The sequence below is a fragment of the Corapipo altera genome, unplaced genomic scaffold (assembly GCF_003945725.1).
Source record: "Corapipo altera isolate COAL_440 unplaced genomic scaffold, ASM394572v1 0, whole genome shotgun sequence".
Taxonomy (NCBI): Eukaryota; Metazoa; Chordata; class Aves; order Passeriformes; family Pipridae; genus Corapipo; species Corapipo altera.
The window spans coordinates 29,156,424-29,177,224 of NW_020884872.1; the positions used below are offsets into that span (position 1 = coordinate 29,156,424).

Below are 20,801 nucleotides of genomic sequence, written 5' to 3' on the forward strand. Positions count from 1 at the left end.
GGACCCATTTAAGTGTTTGTGTAATAATAGTAGTGTAATCCTTCCTCGTACGAACTGCAAGTGAATAGACCAAAGAGAAAAAGCACATTCTCCACCCGAAGTAATTATGAGACCTACTTAAAAATCATTTGCTTCAGCAGAAATGTAAAGTATTTTTCTGCATAATTTACCTCCCAAATGTGTGCATTTGGCTTCCCCATTAAAAAATGAACCCTGTGTGAGTGAAGGTAGTTCTCCAGTATCTTGAAATGTGAGAGCATGGGTGTAGGTGATATTTGTAAAAGCGTGACAAGGCACCCACAGTCATGGTGTCTGAAGGACCTGTGGAGCAGGGTATCCAGGGACCGTCCCACCAGTCAGGGACTCACGAGGGGCATTAAGCAACTCATGCAAACAGACTTGCAGAAGATGAGGTCAGGGAGGGAACATAAGAGGCAGGTCAGTGGGGTTCGTTAATCTCTTCCTCCCGACTGTGCACTGCTTTCCTTCCCACCACCCAGCACTGCTCTTCAAAGCAAGGCAAACAGTGTGGTAATCTAGAATTTAAATCAAAAGGACTATCTCTTTTAAAATACTATAATGTGTTTGTAGTACATGAACAAAATTGTTGTCACCAAAGAAGATAGCTTTATAGATGACTCCATCCCTGTATTTTTGAAAATATTCTGGAGTGTCAAATACAACACTTTACGTTGATTGTCTTAATAAACAGCAGTGGCATGTATGCGCTTCAGAAGGGTGTAAAGGGGAGGGAAGTGCTGCTTATGTCAAGGCACAAGTAGAGAGGAGTATAAAACTATTCAAACCAGGAATTATTTTTGAATGTAATTCAGTTAACTCAGAACATTGTGGACTTACCCACTGCTAACTCTTCAGCAAGCAGGACAGTGAATGCTTGAAGCAGAATCATTTATTAGTATTATGAAGAGATGGCATTTTGAGTATTTAGTGGGAAATCTGTGAACATAACAAATGCCACAAATGGAAACAGAAATGTTTGCTTTGTTATTTCAATGAGTGTTTAAACAATAGCAGCAACAATGACTCAAAGCAGCAAAAATCCAAGCTATGGGACTGAAAATCTTAGTGTACAGCTATATTTAAAATAATAATAATTATATGGGTAAACGAATCCCAACATCTAGTTATTTTTGCTGTCACTCGTTTGCTCACACCTTTTGGCAACAAGCAGTTCTTCAGATTTGCTGCTAGCTATTGCTGAAAGAGCTCTATTCCCACTCTTCTGGAACAACAGTATCTGAACATTTCCCAAGAAGGCTGAGGCACAATCTCTGCCTCAGCTGTCCTAAACATTCCTCTGCCTTAGTTTTAATATGCCACCAAATTTTGCCTCAGTTTGTATTTGTGGGTTTTCTAAGAGAACAGGCAGAGTCAGTAAGGGATTAGAGGGAGCACAGATTTCCCTCCTGTCCAAGCAGAGTGTTTGTGTTTTGTCTTAGTTTTGAAGAAGGTTTATGTTCTGGAACATGGCTGTCCTCTCCTATTCTGCTGAATTTACCAGCTGAAATGTGACAAGAGTGTATTTTAAAATGTTTGTGAGCTTCTTTTTCAGTGAAAAGTCTGTAGGTCTTTCCCAGCCTTCCCAAATGTGAATATATCTGAGACATATGCCAGCATATTGGATATTTTTATCTGTTGCAGAAATTAGATTAAAAGCAATATGCATTTATGTCTGAATGCACTTCTGAGTGTGGAGTAAGCTGTGGGAGTGGGGATGGTCCTTGTAAAAAACTAGGGAAGGGGAAGGCTGCTGGGGTTTAGTTTTAGCAGGTGACCTGCTGCTACAGAGCTCCATTTGTGATCATTTGATATTGGGAAAATTCAGAACGAAAAAAAATTCATATCTGAGTAACATGCTAATTTTAAAAATCAGTATTTCATAAGTAATTTCTAAACACATGCGATACAGACTTCAGTGTATTTATGCGTAGAAGGAATTTGTATGATAAACACAGGATAAACATATACTCCCCTAGAGAGGGAGAGGGCTAAAGAGCTTAGCTTTGTCCAATCCCATTCACCATGGATGCACAGACATCACAGCGTATTGCAGCAAGCTCCCATCCCAACCACACAAATGCTCTCACACATCAAGCCACCGTGTATTTTCCTATCATACCTGAAATGTTAGCAATTGAAAATGAGATGTCTGTTGAGCTGACATATTCACGATGTACGGAGCATGGAAAGAAATTAAAGATGCAAAAGCAATGTTGAAACCCATTTTTTTCTTTTTCAGCTGTTTGAACAGCAAGCTGCTTCTTTCTTTCCTGTGAAACTATACTGATAATAAAAAGGAATTTTTAAAGAGAAGTGGTGAAGTTTCTTAGCTGAAAATGTTTATAAAATACATACTTATCTCAAAATGATAATGATGAGAACAGATAAGAAGCAATTACTATTTTCTTGAATATGCTGGCAGTGATCTTGTTCCATGATTGTATTTATTATTTTAGTTTCACAGTATGTGACAGAAACTGAATAATTTTTATTTTCTCTGCATCAAGCTTTTTGTGGTTGGCAGTCACAGTTACCTCCAAGTTCTGCTTTGAACTATACCAGGCATTTTCAATACCTCTTGCAATAAGAAGTATTATTTAAAGCATATTCAATTACAAAAGTGCTAGGTTTATAGCAATATTTATCAATCACCCAATAAAGGTATTATTTGTTAGGCTAGTATCTTAAATAAATAAATAAAGGTGGCAGGGCCTTCTTTCACTTTTATAAATGATGTATGTGTGACAATGATGTGCACATGATGAAAAATTTGTTTCCAGAGCCATGGTCTAGTTCTTTAATTTGAATAAAAACAAGCATAATTTAGAATTAAAAGGATACTTTGCACTGAGATTTGCCTCCGTGCTTTGTTTTGCATTTAAGGTTTTTCCCTATTCTTCTGTTCTTATTTTGTGTTCTTAGATTTTATAACAACGAAAGCTGCCAAAATTTTTTGTCTACCTCAGAGTCTTTACATATATTTTATATACAAGTTATATATCATTGTAAGTGAAACAACTGGTTTTGAAGCAATTCCCTTCGGAATATTTAGAGTTCAATAGTAATATCAGAGAGACCATAAAGTGAAGCTCAGCAAAAACAAAAGGAAACCAGGCAAAATTTCAAAATTTAGAGACTTAGTAAGCTATGAATAAGCAGCAAGATTAATGAAAAATGAACTGTGTCCTTTAGTTTTAATTCTGGAAGATGCTATTAGTAACTTGTCTAAAGGAAAGCCATCATTTCCAATATATTTTGAGGGGGGTTTTTTTTTTTTTTTTTTTAGTTAAAGGTATTTTTCTACTGCTTTTTCTTGTCAGTTCAGGTTTTCTTAAGCAAACCTGAAATAGATATGTTGCAGTCTGCCTGCATTCTAGCTTTTAAACATAAAGGTAACTTGTTTTTGATTGTCATCTGATACTATCCTCTTTGGTGGGGTCGGTAGGAGATGCTGAATTAAAGCAAATTTATTCCAGAATTTTTTGAATTTAAACTCTAAGCATATGTCTACCTGAAATAACAACTCAAAATAATTCGTGGAGGGCAAAGAGCATTTTTTTCTCCAGTTCAAGAATGATGGATGCTCTTATTCAGTTGACCAAGTTAACAAGCAATTTCAAGTTTAACAACCAAAGAAAGGATAAGGGATTTTTTTCTTAGTTTTAACTCTTCTGTTACTACTGTGGTATATTTATAGGAAATACAACAGAGAATTAAATCAAAACACTGATTAAAAAGTGCATAATACTAATGTCAGAACAGTGTTTTTGTCAGCTAATGATAAACTCAGAACGCCTTCCTTAGTTTTATTAGGCTGATTGCAGCTAAAGGCAGTGCTAGATTTCTACACATTTAGGTAACACATTATTATAGTTTTCGGAATGATTACTTTTTGCAACCAAAATTTATTTTGTTTATTCAAATCAGATAAATGTTACGGGTATTTTATTCATCATTTTTCTGCTTATGTATATTGACATTTTTCACCAGATTCTTCCAGCACTCCAAGTTGGGATGTCAAAAACTGTGCTTGCAGAAATGAAAGTATCCTCATTATGCAAATTTAGGTTCCACTGATAGGCATGTTCTGTTTTATAAATTACATCCTCTTGTCAGAAGTCAAATTGTATTTGAATAACTTCATGGAAATTGTCACCAAGATTTTAAATTGTGTGCCTTGTATGCCATTGTTGATTTAGTCAGTGAGTAAAAAATGGACATATGTTGATTTTTAAATATGTGCATGATTTTTTTGTCATAAATGTTATTTAAATGAAACCTAGATGCATATGTAATTTTCCATGTATATTTTTGTAAATTTTTGCATTATATAAATAATCTTAATGTTTATATTTAATAAAATATGTTAAACAGTATTAGTTGCTGTATATTTTAGTCCTAACAAGTTTGTTTCCTATAAACATTCTTGAAAAAATTTCCTGTAGGGTAAAATAAATATACATGTTCCGATAAAAATATTAAAGCATTAAAGTTAAAATGAAAAGTGAACTTGAATTATGAAAATTGTTTTTATCTGCTATAAAAAGACTGCCTTTATTATTTACATTTTCAATGAAATTTACAAAAAACAAACACAAATATGTTTTACTCATGTTGTTGAGAGTAGTGATACTCAAATATAAGTTCATTTCTTATTGTAAGCTAAACAATTTAATTAAAAATACATTTTAACTCATTACAAAGAATAAACTGAGTTAAGAAAAGAATATATTTGAATAATTTATAGAGCAGAGATGCTCATTTTAATTTAAAAAATAATGTATTACATTCTTATTAAAAAAAAATATTTCAATGAGATATAGGTTACCAGCAAAAAAGGTCCTTTACAGAAGCTCATACTTCAGTTGATCTTAGTTTTCAGAATGACCATTATTGCAGCTGGAGTAATCTTTGATGTTAAGAAAAGTGGAAAAATCAAAGTGAAGTGGTAAATCTGTTCATTTTTCAAACATATTAATCTTGTCAAGTTAATACATAAAATCAATCTTTGCATTTTTTTTCAAAGCCTTTTATTCCCTTTTATCCAAAATATGAAAGCACTTAGGAGGATAAAGAAATGTGGATGACTTTGGAAAAAATGATCTGAAAATATATTTTGTCTGTTGGTATTAAACAGTGACACAAGTAATGTGAACTGTGCATGGTCAAAACAAGAATTGCTTGTTCAACTATTGGAATTCATCGTATTTGTTCTGCTTATAATATGAATATACAGCAAATTTCTGGTACTGCTTTCTTAACAATTCAACTGAATTTCAAGCCCTGACAGTAACAAATACAAATTGCACCAGCCCAAAAAAATTGTTGGGGCTAATTTTAATATTAATGAATTCTTTACAACCTCAGTTCAGCAGTTTCGATTAAGCTTTAATTAGTAGCCAGAGGGGAATCCAAAACAAAAATAAGGAGTTGAATTGCTAATTAAGTTAGTTTGATGAGGTAGAGTTTTAGTAAAAGACTGGTTGTTGTTGGCTGTGCAGGTTCTGACAGGCTAAAAATACTAAAGATTATCATTATTGTAACTAACATCCTACATTACCACCAGATTTCTGCAAGGAGCAGACAGTTCATTAGAGTACAACACTTTTGTGTGTCAGTACAAGAATTAAAGTCTTGTTAATAAGATAGCAGTGCATGGGAACCATAGACCAAGACAAGAAAACGTGGTTTTAAATTTGACTGGTGATAAATTATCTGGTTATTTGATACTCTGGTATGCATCTGAATCTAATGTGCATTTATTTGTTAGGAACTGCTTGTCAGTCAATTCATTTCCCAAACGGAATTTTGTTTATTAGGCTACAGGGCTTAGTGATTTTTCTTTTGACGTGTCCATCACAGTCACATTTTGCTTAATTTGCATGCTTTAGATATATGATGTTCACCAAAAATTGTATTTAGTAGTGAATGTGTAGATGCAAGTAGTTGTGGTGTTAGATGCTCTACTTCCAGAATCTACATGTCAAAGAAGGTAATATAAGAGAAATCTATAAACAAACTTAGCTGAAGAAGCATGCTGGAGTAAAATTATATAGCTATGTTTTTTCCCTAATGATCCCTTTTATAATGGGTTAAAATCTCGGCCAGCTTAAATCATTATCAAATGAATTTTTACACTGTCAAGTTAACTATTGCATTCAATTAAATTTTTTTGACATTGTAAGTGTGCTACCATAGCTCCCAAAAGATTACTAATTATAACAACTAAAGCTCTGCAGTGATAGCAATTCGACCAAACTGCACATAAGAAATGTGTTAGATATCTCTGTAAGGATCGTATGGAATGTCATTTGATTTCACTATACTTTGATGTTTTCTATAATTTATATTTTGTCCTTTTGCTTAAGGTTTCAAAGCCTACAAACCCAATAATGAAGGGATAAGGGAAGACAGAAAAATAAATTATATTGTTTCTGTGGCATTAAATATAAGCCTGCTATCAGAGCTACATAGCACTAGCGAATTGTAATCAGGTACTTTGACTTAACACTGTTTTGTTTTATAATAAGAGTGGTTGCCATATGTTGGAAGTTCTATCTGTCTGTGTCTTAGGGGTTTCATACCTCTGTAACAAATCCAAAAACTCATTTTATAATACCTTAAATCTACCCATTGTAATGTAGCTCCACTAGTGTAAATCCACATCAAACTTTCCTCATGAATGTTGCTAGAAGATTGCTTATATTATCACTGAAAGCAAGGGGAAGCATTGAATTAGGATGCAGAAGATAGAGGAAAAATAACTTTCACCAAACCTTCTTTTAATGCATAGTTTACAATTTCTTTCACTCAGCATGAAACTGATTAAAAGCACATGGATGCCCCTCATAAAGAATGCTTTGCACAAATAGATGCATTGTTTAATACGTTTACATCCTTGAATGCTTGGAATTTGAACTGTAATGCAGCAATGTAGTGGTTGTTGGAAAAGAACATACAGTATCCACTATACATCTGTCTGAATATACAGTACATTCCTCTGCTGTCTCACTCTCTCTCCCAGTTGCATCCAAGGATTCCCACTGGAAGACCAGAGCCTGTTACAGTAAACAAATTACATTGCTGGTATTAGCTATCAGGGGCACTGTTTGTGCCAGATATTACACCAGCAGGCAAACAGGTTCACACAGCCAGCCCTAAGAGTAGATGTGTAGCTGCACACAAACTCTCCACTCACTACTTTATTTAGCTGAAAAATGAAGCACAAATAAAATCTTTTAAAGGAGTCATGATGAATGTGATTTTTGTTGTTCGGATGAATTCCTTCAGTGCACATTTATCACAGATCAAGGCTATTTTTCATTTCCTAGTTCACTCTTTCTCAAATACCAAACTGACATTCTTCCGTATCATTCACTAACTATGTCAAAACTAAAAGAAGGATAAAATTAATAGAAGTACAACTCCCTGAATCAAATTGGCATTCAGTGAACAGACCAAGAAAAGATTTCTGTATCAGTGAAATAAAAGGCAAGATCATTAAAAAGCTTCAAAATTCCCCAAAAGCAACTTGAAAGTTTAACCAAATGCTATATTTAGAAATTTTGTGTTCCCGATGTTTGTATTCTTATGCCAGTTTCAATACTGGTCTCTTTGCTCACCTCGATGTAATTACTACTGACTGACAAATGTGGAAATGACAGAAGAATCACTTTCTATATGATGGAAAAAGTTTGTGAAAGTTATATCATTGAAGGGCACCCAATTCCTGCCTATTAATAAATATTTTTCTGTCTCTGAGTTTATTTTTATTTATTTACAATTAAATGCAGGCTATTAAGTACACATTGCTTGCAGTATGAGCATCTTTTCATACACTGGAAACCAAAATCTTTACAATCACAGTATGTTAACCAGATGTTCCGTTTTATAAATTGAGTTAATGTAAAACTACTAATCATTTCAACCTTTAAATACTCAGGACAATAAAAATAGCAATGCTATTAACAGAATAGATTATTTGTTTTGATATGAAATGTTAAATAAAAATTAATTGAATAGGTTAAGTCAAAATGAAATCATTTTGTGCTTTAGGGGCTTCATATAAGTACATATGTGTATGTGCATGCATGTGTATATGGATGTCTGTGCATAAACGTATAAAAATATAAATACATATGTATTTATAATCCCTCTGAAACAACCTCTTTTTCTCTGCTCTCCAAAACTGCAATTTGTTCAGCAGACTTCTAGTCCTAGCTAGACATGAGTTTATGTGCCTCTGTGTGTTTGTAAATTCCCTGTGAGGGCACAAAGATGGAGGAGGGGGCTGCCTTAACATTATTTTGTTTAGAAACTTATCCTTTAATTGGTTTGTGCATACAAGTTGGTTTTATATTGGTGACTTTAACTTAGGAATAACTGTATAACATCTAGCAGAAAGAAAATTTAGGCTGAACATAAAGGAAAAGATCATAGAACTTGTAATATCTGCCTTGGCTGTGGCACGTTCTCCCTCAAAAATTAAGAGAAAATTAAAAACTAGGCTATGTAAGAATTTCCAGGTACACATGAGAATCTTAAAGTGGACAGTATTAAGATTTTTCTTAGATACAACAGATGTTGATCTCTAGTTTTTTATGTAAATTTTCCACAAATATATCACCCACAGAACTGTATGAAATATATCTGAAACAATATTTTGGATAGGGGAGATACTTGAAAGCTTGAGAGGAGGATATGTTCCAAAAATACATTGATGGTTCTCATAGACAATAAGCACTGCTCAGGAGAGACAGAAGTGTTGATGAGCAACCCAAATTACCATTGCAATGACTCAATAAGACAATCCTGGAAGAAAGTAATCCATTAATTTTAACTGCATTCATGTATATCCTGAAGCATTTTACTATACGAACTACAGCAGAACTGCTCAGCCCTATTTTCAGTTGAGATTGAAAAAACTATGGCAAAAATCCCTGAATCAAAGGCAATAAACTTTTAAAAGCTCCATTGCTCAGTGGAGGATGCCCTGTGATGGCTGACATTTGAAGCCAGTACAAAAACCTCTGCCAACCCATAGCTGAGCAGAACCCTACAGTCCTTTCTCAAATTAGGTGCATATACTTTTTTTTAGTGTTAGGTTTCTTTTAACTCACAGTTTGGATGAATAATAGGTATTTCTAGCTAGTGTGGATCTTTTCCCACAGGTCACCTCAAACAGAAATCAGCTTTCGTTTAAACTGGTTTAATCAGGGTTTTCAAATCTCCAATCCATAGCACCCGAGTCGCTGCTAAGCTTGCCATGAGATCTTGCCAAACGTGTACAAAAGAATCAAATTTCTGCTCAGATTCATGTTTCCAGTGATTTGGTTGGAGTTTGGGAATGTGTCGTAACGGTGTCCACTACAAAATTGATGTCTCTTCCCATATCATTAGACAGATGGACAAGCTGGCAGACAGGACCAGGCTAGTTTGGGGGCAGGGAAAAAAAATAACACGATCATATTTCAACTCATTGTTCAAGTTTAATGAGTTCTGCCATAGCTCCAGCACTAGAAGGTTATTGTGAGGGAAAAACAAAGGGACCCTTCTTTTGTCTTTCTTCTCAAACTATCAGGCCCCATTACTGAAAATTAAGATTCAATAAAATTCGTATTCAGAGATAATTAGCGGACAGCTTTGTGGTGAGGCGGATAATATGACCAAAGTGCTGGTTCACAGCAGTGTGTGCTGAAGTGTGAAAGAGCCAGTTCTCCATTGCTGCTTCTGAGGTCATACCCCCTCATCCTGCATACAATGTGGCAGTCAAAATGCAGCATTCTTACCTGCTGTGATAAAAAATACACCAAAGCAAATAAATTATTTCAATCCCCCTCCCCCTCACAGTTGTTTTTTTTTTAAACAAAGCTGGATCATTAGTAATAAACTATGACTTCATTAGAATGTTCCACATAACAGGATTACAGAGGAATGTGTCAATAACTGGCAAAGGTTTGTCTTTCATTAATTAACACCTTTGTATGAATACAAACCTGTTATCTTCACTTTTTATAGGTGAAATATTACCATTAAAATTAGACCTTTGGCTTAAAAAAAAATTCTTGATGGTGTTAATTTGTACAACTGAACATTTTCCAAATATTGTTTAGATTTGAAAAGAAACAAAATTTGAAATCAGGCAGTATTTCAGGAAGAGTGCTTTTCTCTGCACTAGGGGAAAGGAAAGTTTCAGAGTTTTACTCTTTTATATACATGTATGCAGAAGTGTGTACATATGCTCATTCTCTCCATAAAGGAAAATATTTAAGGAAGTAACTAATTAAGTATTTGTTCTGATTTTGTTGCTTAGCAGAAATGCACATTAACTACTTCAGCTTTACTTTTCCCATCTGTCACTGAGGAAACAGTTCATAAGCTTAGGGACACTGTAATATTGCTGTTTATCCCGACATGCAAATGTCTTTGTGGACAGACAGCAAAAAGCAAATTCTGCCTCAAAAAGTAGAGTATTTTTTTGAGGTAGAAACACAGTAATATTTATTTTTAGCAGTTTCACCTGCTAGCTTATAAATGTCACTTTTAGCATTCACAAAGATGCTTAGTGGGATCCTGGCTAGAACTATGTCCTTAGATACTGATGTTGTTTCACCACTGTCATGTTTATTTGGATCACCAAATGATTTACAGGATGGATCTCATTACTAAAGGATGTGCAGGTGCTTAGTCTCACCTTAGCTGAAATATCTATGGGATGATCTAAAATAATCTTCTCTTTTTGAGGGTCATAATATCTTCTGTTTTGGAAGCTTTGGGCCAGAATTCTATGTGTTCTGACACAGGCTTTTCCTATGGAATCATTTCCAAAAGGTATGAAATACTTATGTTAAACAAGACATCAGTAAACTGGCATTTTCTCACCCCTTTCCCAGGGGGTTCTGGGAAGGTGGGTAGGGTGATATTTGGTGTGAGCTGTTCTGCAGTAGTAACTGTATATTCCCAAGTACTGATGTTTTCCTAAATCTCTCTTTATTTCACAATTCACTGCACAATAAGCATATTCTCAAAAAAAAAAAAAATAAGAAAAAATGAGGTCACATTTCTTTTCTGTTTGGTTTAGGAAAAAGCAGTATGTGGTGTTACTTTAAAAACCTGAATGGAAATATCCAAAAGCAATGTTGGATTTGTCATCCATATCACAGAGACTTTCCACGAGATTAAATTTGAAAAATGGCTTCAGATAATAGTGAACTCATTAAAGCAGGTCAATTTTTTTTATCCACCAGAAAAATCAGTTTTATGATTAGTGAAGAAAAGAAGGTCTCCATTGTTGCTTTTCAGGAGGTGGCTCTTTGAAATTTCATGGACTTCGAGGTTTTTCAGACTCTTGGTGTTTGTTTTTTTTAAATAACAGCTTGCTATGGGAAAATCTCAGCACCCTGCAATACAAGGCTGAACTCTTACTGATTAGAGTGGAACTTGGTTTATTAATGTTACATAAGGAAGCACTTTCATCTGCATTTCAGTGTGTAGTGAACTTAGTATGTGATTAGAAAAGGAGGATTAAGGCTGTGTCTACATTAGCAAATAATTCAGTATGATAAGAATAAATCAGTAGATCAAAGCAGTCAATGCTGAAGCCCTACTCTTGCTATGTGGTTCAAAGTTTTCGCTTCCATCCAGGTTTAATATGATATCCTGGTCTGAACGTCCTCATTGCACACATGGTTCAAAGTCACCCACTCAATGTCCAAATGCTTGTGGCTGCACTAGGGCATGTGTTACACTTGGTGAACTCTGAAGAGGAGAACCTCACTTTTCTCTGAAATCCATCTTGTGGGCATCTAGTTTGCAGAAACCAAGAGAAAGCACAGTAACATGAGGAAAACAAGGGAACATAAACCAAAATGTGAGTATGACACAACCTAAAAGTGCCTTCTAGCTAGATGAATGCAGGGTATTGTAATTCTTGGATATAAATGGCTCTCTGAGCCCTGTGCAACTCCCTCAACAGTGTAGTATTCAGCCATTAACTTTCTTGAAACCAAGTCCTGCAGCTCCCCCTGCTCCAAAGCAAGGAGTCAGGCTGAAAACCCTCTTGCAGCATGCTATATACACTTCAGTAAGCCCAGCATTTTCGGTTCAGCTCCTTCAGAAATATGCTAGAGAAAACATATAGACTAAAGTCTGCAGGCACATTAAACTTACCAGGGATTATGTGTTGGGTACATGAAAGTAAATTACAGAGGTCAGCAATATTCTGCCACTTTGCAGTGGCATCTCAAGAGCGATTTCCAACACAATGAGGCCCCCTCCTCAGTCCATGCAGCACAAATCCATGAACCCTCTGTACAGTGCCTTTCTGGAAAAAACCCTGTGACAAGCTGAGAAGCCCTGTCAAGGAGTTCATAAATCATCAGTGATTATTGATTCAGGACTGCTGCCCCTCAAACTTAAATATACTGCTTCTAGACCTGAGCAAGTTCACCAGCAGTCATCTTGGATGTCTTTGCACCCATGGTGAAGATATATTTACTGCCTCCTGTCAGTGCTTGAACTGCACCTTCTCCAAATCCTTAGACCAATGATACTATTCTGTACTCTCTTCTTTTTTTGGAGATCTCCTTCAAGCAATTCAAGCCAGAATATGCAGTTTCTTATAAGAGAGTGAAGCAGTTTTCTGACTACATGAGGATCCGCATTAGCTATGTTTGAGTTGCAGTTCAACTCCTACAGGATTTTGGTGTTTTGATTGGGTTTTTTTTGTTTTGGTTTTCTTTTTTGGTTTTTTTTCGGGTGTGGGTTTTTTGGTGGTTTGGTTTGGTTTGGTTTTGTGGGTTTTTTTGGTTTTGGTTTTGGTTTTGTTTTTTTGTTGATTCATTTCCAACAACATAACCTCCTATAATACTTAATAATGTCGTTGTGGTGGCTTTAAAATTTTCCAAGAGCTGGTGGGATCTGAAATATTTTGATATTTCTGTAGTCCCAAGGTTTCACATCTGTCACTCAGTGTTGGCAACTAGTTTGTGCGATGAAAACAATTGCCATAAAGCATGTATAGATCAGAGCTGTGCTCCCCCTTGCAGTCATCTTCTGTTTGCTTTAATAATGATTACTCAAGAATGAAATTTAGAAGTTTAGTCTCACTGTGATAGAAGCATTACCTAAATAAAACCATATCATGCTGTATATCTTTTAAGGATGAAATGAGATTGGCAGGTATTTTATCCAACTGTTGTGCATAGTATAATATACTATTCCACAGTTTCTCAGTTGCTCATTCATTTGATGCCAGTCAATTTTCGTAAGCTGAAAACAGAACAAAGAGAACAAAATCAGGGTTCAAACCAAACTCCAAACAAAATCAACTGTGTTTTCAGAAAATTGGATCAAACCTCAGTTTTAAAGTTAAATAAATTACATTTACAATGAATGCTGAAAAATATCTGGTTTACAAATTCATTTTTTCAAAAAAGGATGAAGAGGATTTTTATATATGTATGTATATTAAGGGTAGTGCACTGTATATCAGAAGTATATCTGAAAATCTGTCAGTGGAAAAGGGTTGATAAATTCCACACAGGAATGCAAATCTCTTACAGCTGTGTGAATGAAAACCTTTTCTATTACCTCTCTCTTAGATGCACCTTAGCTGTGGAACCAGGGGCTGCTTACCACAGTCGCATGCCAGAGTTATGCCCTGCAAGACAAGGTGCACTCTGAAAGCATACAGCCTGGACTCAAGCCAAAGTTAAGCCTCTCACTGGTGATGACAACAAGGTACCAACATAATGTAGACCTCAACCTATTATGTCAGTCATGATTCCCAAAAAAAATTTACAGAGTGTATTAGATCTACCTGATATGGAGTTAATTTTCCCCACAGTAGCCCTCACAGTGGTGAGCTTTGTATTGATAGAAAGGTGTTGGTAACACATCTACTGCTGAGCAGTGCTCCACAGCATCAGGACTGTTTCTCCAACATTCCCCCCATCTGTAGACCAGGGTGGACAAGGTCTTGGGAGGGAACACAGCACAGACAGCAGACCCAAACTGACCAAAGAGATAGTTCATACCATATGACATCTGCTCAGCAATATAAGCTAAGAGAAGGAAGATGAATAGGGTAGGGGGGTGGGCTATGGGCATTCGTTATTACCACATTTTTCTTCTAGAGCAAATTCTATGCAACCCGAAGCCCGACTTCCTGGGAAGTGGCTGGACATCACCTGCTGATGGGAATCAGAGAAAAAAACCTTTTTTCCTTTGGTTCTGTGTGTGACCTTTGCTTTTGCTTTATTAAAATGCCTTTATCTGATCCACGGATTTTTTTCAGTTTTATTTTCTCTCCACCTCATCCTGCTGAGGAGAGTAGTGACAGAGTGGTTAGTGGCCATCCATCTAAGACCAACCCACCACACAGCAGATCCCAGGGCAGATGAGACTGAATCTTCCTATATACTTAATGTGCTGTAATGTGGTGGGATGACACATCTTTAGCCACTGAAAACAAATCTGAGGCAACTGTTCTGCTAGATACCTTCAGTTTAGAAAGGCCAATCTTTTCTCTTACAGCAAGTGCTTGGAGACAATACTGCAAATATGTCACTGCATGGTTTGACATTGGCAACTCGCCTGTCCTTCAGTGCACAACCCCCTGCATTTTGGACTGCAAAGAAGCAGCACAAAATGTTCAATGCTCCCCTCCACATTAGCCAAGATGCTACTTTGTCCTGTATGTTATGAAGCAGATCTCCACCAGAGGAGCACCTGACTTACAAAGGATACATCCAAACTCCTGATACTTCACCAATGTTGGTATACCCCCAAACTACTTCTGGCAGGCTGCTGAGGGCAAACCTGGATCCAAAAGCTGTGGAAGGTTCTGCCATTGCCACCGACCAGGTTTTCACAGAAAAAAAATATTTCAGATATTCAGCAAATATTCTGAGTTGGAAGGGACCCACAAAGATCAGGGAGTCCACCACGGAAGTGAATCACCCATAAGGGGATTGAACCCACAACCATGGTGTTATCAGCACCATGCTCTAACTGAGCCAACCCGTTTCATCCTCCTGATATGTGAAGATATGAGCTTATGTTTTCAAATGGGAAATGCCCTTTTTCTTTTGACCTCCACTCATGGGTCTACAAGATGAACTAGCAAGTCTTCCCTGCAGCATCAAAGTCTTCTCAGTGCAGAAGGACAGGTGGAGTTTCCCTCCTTTAGAAGGAGTCCCTGGTACAACAGGAACAAAACCATTGCAACTCTAAAGGTTACAGATAAGTTCTAATGTGCACAACATTTTAAGTAGTGCATAAAATCAATTTCTATTGATTAATATTAATTTAATAAACCAGCAATCAGTTGCTATGAAAACAAGAAGAAAGCTAATGCCCTGTTTCTGAGTAAATTATACACTGTAAACAGATTCTGAGAGATGCAAATAGTGTCTGGCTTCACTTTTCTTTAGTAGGAGGCTTGAATTATAAATGTGTCAGCCTTACAGTATTAATATTTTTAAATATAAAGGTAGGTAATGAAAGAATAAAATCTATCCCCTGGGATTTAAGTCCACCCTCTATGACAGTGTGTAGATGGCAGGTATCCCTTGCTAGCCTGGCGCTCGCTTTCAGGAGTTTGAGGCACCTGACTGCAGGGAGGGTAGGAGTTACTGCAATCCTTGCAGAACAGATCTCTTTAGAACAGCTTGGGGAATTTGGTTATGTGAAATTGTAACAAAATTACCCTGTGAAGTCCTGAAAAAAGGTAAGGCAAAAATAGCTAGGGAAATGCCTTGAGTTACTAAAAAATTTAATTTACTATGCATTAATTATTGGTTAATTAAGTTCAGTATCTCTCTCAAAGTTTCACTGGCATTCAGATCTTTGGTGGTTTCGATTACTTTTGCTCACTGACAGGATAAGGGTGTTTTGGAAGATAAAGGGCGACACCACCTTTGTACCATTGATTCTTTGTAGATATAATATAAAAAATTACTCCCACTGGAATTGTGGTTCATTTAGTAGAAACTTAAAGTTTGTAAAAAGATTTCTTTTCTGATTAGTAATTAATTCTTTAAATTTTTGATGGAATGTCTGTAAACAGTTTACTTTTTATTTATTTATTTATATTTAGTGAGCACAAACAGCACACCAAAACCACAATCATGTTCACCTAGTGCTGGATAATCTGCTGACTTTCTGATTTCCTGATTGGATCCTAAGGAATTACCCTTTCTCCTCAGAACCAGAGATGCAGGAAATGAAGATAAAAGGTAGTGTTTATAGTTATAAAATAAAATGAGTTGAAGAAAAGGAATAACAGATCACAGAACTATGGTTGTGTCTCACCTTGTCTGAGATGGCAGACATCATGCAGCTTCTAAGGTGGCATCAGGTCTCATGTGTAATCATTGATTTTATGAAGGTTGGCATTAATTTAAAACAAAAGAGCAGCAAGTACTCTGCAGTGTTCTAACTGCTTTCCTGTAGATACAAAGGTATAAATACCAACACTCAATCTTGCAAGTTTTGACTTAACTCCATTATTTCACAGTCACAAATAGAACTGCTTGTAAGCCATAGCATGAGGACAATTCACTTATGCATTTGCACAGCTGCTCTGACAGCTGGAATAGGAGGCCAGTAAATATTTCCCTTTTGCTACCATGTAAAAACAAGTAAGAAAAAAGTTCCTTAGGTTGGTTTAGTACCCTCGACGTTCTTCATTCCTCAACAGAAAACAATTCAAAAATACAGCAGTTGAGAAGTCAATGGTATAAGTTTAACTTATTACACCCATTTAGGGATAAAAGTATCTAATAAAAAAAAATAGAATCGGAATCTTAAATTAGTATGTGATGCAGTGTAGGGTATCATTCCTGTTCAGAATATTCTACTTCTTGTGGAGTAGTTATTTGAAATAAACCTGATAGTGCCAAGTTTCATTATATGGAGCCCTACACTACATCATTTTCTGTTCCGTAACATCAGAGAAGTATTCAAAAATCAGTACAAAATACATTGTTACTGAAGCCTTCAACATGCCTGCCTGCATTTTAAGTTTATCGGGAGTCAATAGCTGGCCCAAGTAACATTTTCTATATCAGACTGTTCAGAACAGATTTGGAAAGCTAAAGTTCCTTTGTGTGTGCTGCTGCATGGGTCTCTAGCATTTTTAGGGCCTATTTTTGTATTTTTTATAGGTCTATGGCAATTCATGAAGAGCAATAGTGATACCTGAAACTCTGAGCAATGCAGTTGTTCTTAGTTGAAAACTATGACATGTTGTAATATTAGAAACATGGTAGCTGAAGTCATTCCAAACTTTTGAAAAACTGCATGAAAATAGAGACAGCTGGTAAATAAGAGAGGTGGAACTACAACAAATGCTTACAACAGGTAGCCTCTGCAACTTGAGCCCATGGGCTTCTTTCAAGGTACAAATAAAAAGTCCTACAGTTACAAAAACACAGTTCTAAATTACTGTTTGCTGAAAACAAATAAACTCATCTGATTAAAATTTTTAACTATCTAAGAAGCTTCTCTCTGTGTCTGCATGATATGGACTTAGCTTTTTTTTTATCTTTTTACATCTTCTCTTCACTGGGCAAAGCAGAATTTGCTGTTTCCGCATAAAGGTCATTAGTAGCCTGAAGGTCTATGCAAATCCTTCACACCAAACACTAATAACATTAAAATGGAGTGAGTGATAAAGGAACTAAAGAAATTAAGATTAGAAACAACTCTAAGTAAAAAAGTTGTGGGGGCTAGCAACTTGTCAATAGAATGTTTTCTCTGGGGACGGTCATAACTTGTGTGCTTTTATAGCCAAGTTCAGAGTTGTCTTCAAGAGCTGCAAAATCCTTCCAGGTGAGCATCACAGAAGTTCAGTTTGGATTTTACAATGTTCCCCTCCTGGTATGCTCCTTTGTCATTCTTTTTTGAAGACATTGACCATATGATGATATTCAAATGGCCAAGCGTTTACAATTTCCAGATCTGCCAAATAGCGAATCAACCTTTATAATTAAAGGTGACAAGCTGACAGGGAAAATGAATGTAAAATTATATACGTATATGAATTTTTATGTCAGATTGCCGTCTGTGCACTTGTTTTTTCTTTGTCAATAGCCGAAGGCTCATTTCTCTGTACTAGAAGTGCATTTTATATCGAGGCCTTCAGACAGCTCCCCTTCGCCCTAGTGAATTTGCTGATTAATTTTGGATGCTCCTCTTAATTAACACCCCAAAGGAAGTCTAGATTTTCTAGCCTATATTCCATGTAAAACAAGTGAATCTGAAGAACAATGACCTAAGGAGACAGGCGCGCTCTGTCCGAATGACATTACAAGAACATTGAATATCTCACAAGTCAGGACCTGGTCAGGCAATGCCTAGGGAAAATGTAGGCCTTTAATCAGGGCAGAAATGAGATTCATATTAGTCCAATTTCATTTTCTTTATTGCTGACAAAGAGAGGCTGGGATGGATGCCACCTGACAGTTGAAACATGGTGCTCCTATGCAGAAGCGGGTGCCTCTGGCCTTGATTAATAATTGGTACCATTTTGACTTGCGGGCAGATAAGTTGATGATGGATGAGAGAAAAAGAGTGAAGTGATTTATTATAAAATTAGGATAAAATAACGAACTGGCTAATTGCACACAAGCCTCATAAAATGTAGCTGTGGAGTCAGAAGTGCAATGCCAGGCAACAATAATTTCCACCTCAGTTTTCACAATGAGATATTAAAGCAAAAAAAGATAGAGACAACTCTTACTTATGCATGTGATTTATGCAGAAAAAGCCTTGCCCATTCTTCTTCTTCAAGCAAATAAAATATTGGGTCTTGTATTTTAGTTTTCATTATAACTGTTGCACAAGAAAAGAGAACAGTAGAACTAAACAGGCCATGTTAAACCAACTGTTGCTTCTTTGTTAAAGCTAATAAAACCTTGTAGTTCTTGAATTTTTTTGCATATTTTATCAACATAAAAATATCTAAAGTTTTGAAACTGAGTTGCATACGTGTTTAAATCAAAATTTGACTCAGAAATCAACTTATAAGCTCTACTGGCACCTATAGAAGTGTTCAGCCCTCTTGACAGGTATCACTTTTCCAGTACACTTTTTGATGCTTTGAACTTCCAAATCTTGCTCTGATAGCTATTTTAGAAGCTGAATCATTTACTGCTTGCTATTTTATGCTGCCTATGTCCAGTTGAGTACCATTGCAGATTAAAAAAGCATATGTCATAATATCCATTTGCTGTTTGGTACTAATATTTATTTTGTTGTTGTGAATCAATGTTATTGTATACATTTTTCTTTACAAGAAAATGCATTTGCAAATGCCTGGTCATTTTCTCTTGGAAATTTTGAAAGCCTAATCTTTTCCTTGAAAAGTTTTGCTTCTAGCAGTGCCAATCAACACCCAACTGCTTTTTTCTGCAAAGTCAACTATTAAACAAGCTGAAATTACTAAATTAAATACAACTGCAACAATAATGCCCAAATAAGATGGGTTCAGTCATAAAATTGAAAATTAATGTAGCATGGGGAGCTAAAATTTAATTTTCATGTAATTGATTTCTATTCTACTGCTAAAAGAAAAATGTGGCAGTTTCTCCTTATATTCCACAAATTTACACAAACTGAATTTTCCATGCCAATTAGGAGACAGGATTTTCAAATAATAATATGCAAACACTTCATTTTGGTTCAAAAGCCACAGTCATTGCTTAAGAGCATTTAAATTTTTCTATGTTCCTGAAGAAAAGTAAAAATTACATCCACTATTATATCCCTTAGACAACTATTACAAAGTTTCATAACTGATCCCTTCTTAACTGCATACTATTTATTTTTTTGGGAGATTTGAGAAAAGTTAACCTGAATTAATTTCTAAAGTGATTTATTAAACTACATCAATTCCACATAAAATTTTTTTTCAGAATTTTAAGGTGTCTTTAACATGACATAGCTTCATGAATTAGATTAAACTGAATTAAGACTGTTTTCAAATAATAGTATCCACCATTTACTGAAATGCAACTTTAAATTCTTTTTAAACTCATGTCACTGGTTTTATCTGGTCTAACTTTTTCAAGAGTCTCCTACTCAAAAACCTTTTCATATTGATTCAATTAGAGTTTACTTCGAGAAAAAACATTTCAGGTGAAAGGTTAGTTAATAGAAAAATTACATAAGCACCATGCTTTTTTGTCCAATTCTAAAATTATAAAATTTATCATCATCTCTGTAAAAATATGAAGGCTACATCCCAACATGACAATAGCAGCATAGACTTGAGAAAAATACCTATTGCTGTGAAAGAGGAGATCAGATAGTAATAGTGTCTCTGCTGTGCTTGCAAATTGCATGAATATCTTCTCACCCTGAATACATATGTTCCTTCAATATCTCAGAGATTTGGGGTTTCAGAATAAAAGGAAATAATTTTAATTAACTGCAGTGCTTTTAAGACCATGAGGTAAATAATGCTGCAAGGACCAATTTGTGCTCTGAGCCTCACCTGCTCTGTATTTGAGAAGCAGCAGTATGGCTGGCTGTGAAAAAGACACTCTTCTATCATCCACGTTGTAAGAGGTGTTGAGACCATCACATCCCATGCCTGTATGAGTTTGCTGCCAGGCATGAACTAACTCCATATCTTTCTACCTTGCCTCTGCTCCCTTTGCTACCACTGGGAATCATGTGCCTGGCAGATCCGAGGCTGGCCATTCTCCATGCTGCAAACGTGAAAGCATGGGGGTGGCATCACTAATGTCTGGGAGTCTTATGGCTGAAACAAT

At 35.8% G+C, this 20,801-nt stretch overlaps 1 long non-coding RNA gene across 1 annotated transcript in view; it reads right to left on the reverse strand.

Moving 5' to 3' along the window:
* The window catches only part of LOC113950155, a 30,133-nt gene extending 13,711 nt beyond the window's left edge, over nucleotides 1-16,422 (reverse strand). The window contains exons 1-3 of the long non-coding RNA XR_003528679.1: nucleotides 16,336-16,422; nucleotides 12,190-12,375; nucleotides 8,701-8,832 (exon numbers count right to left, since the gene is read on the reverse strand). This is a non-coding gene — a long non-coding RNA (uncharacterized LOC113950155). The remainder of the gene's footprint in view (nucleotides 1-8,700; nucleotides 8,833-12,189; nucleotides 12,376-16,335) is intronic.
* Between the last annotated feature and the right edge of the window lie 4,379 nt (nucleotides 16,423-20,801).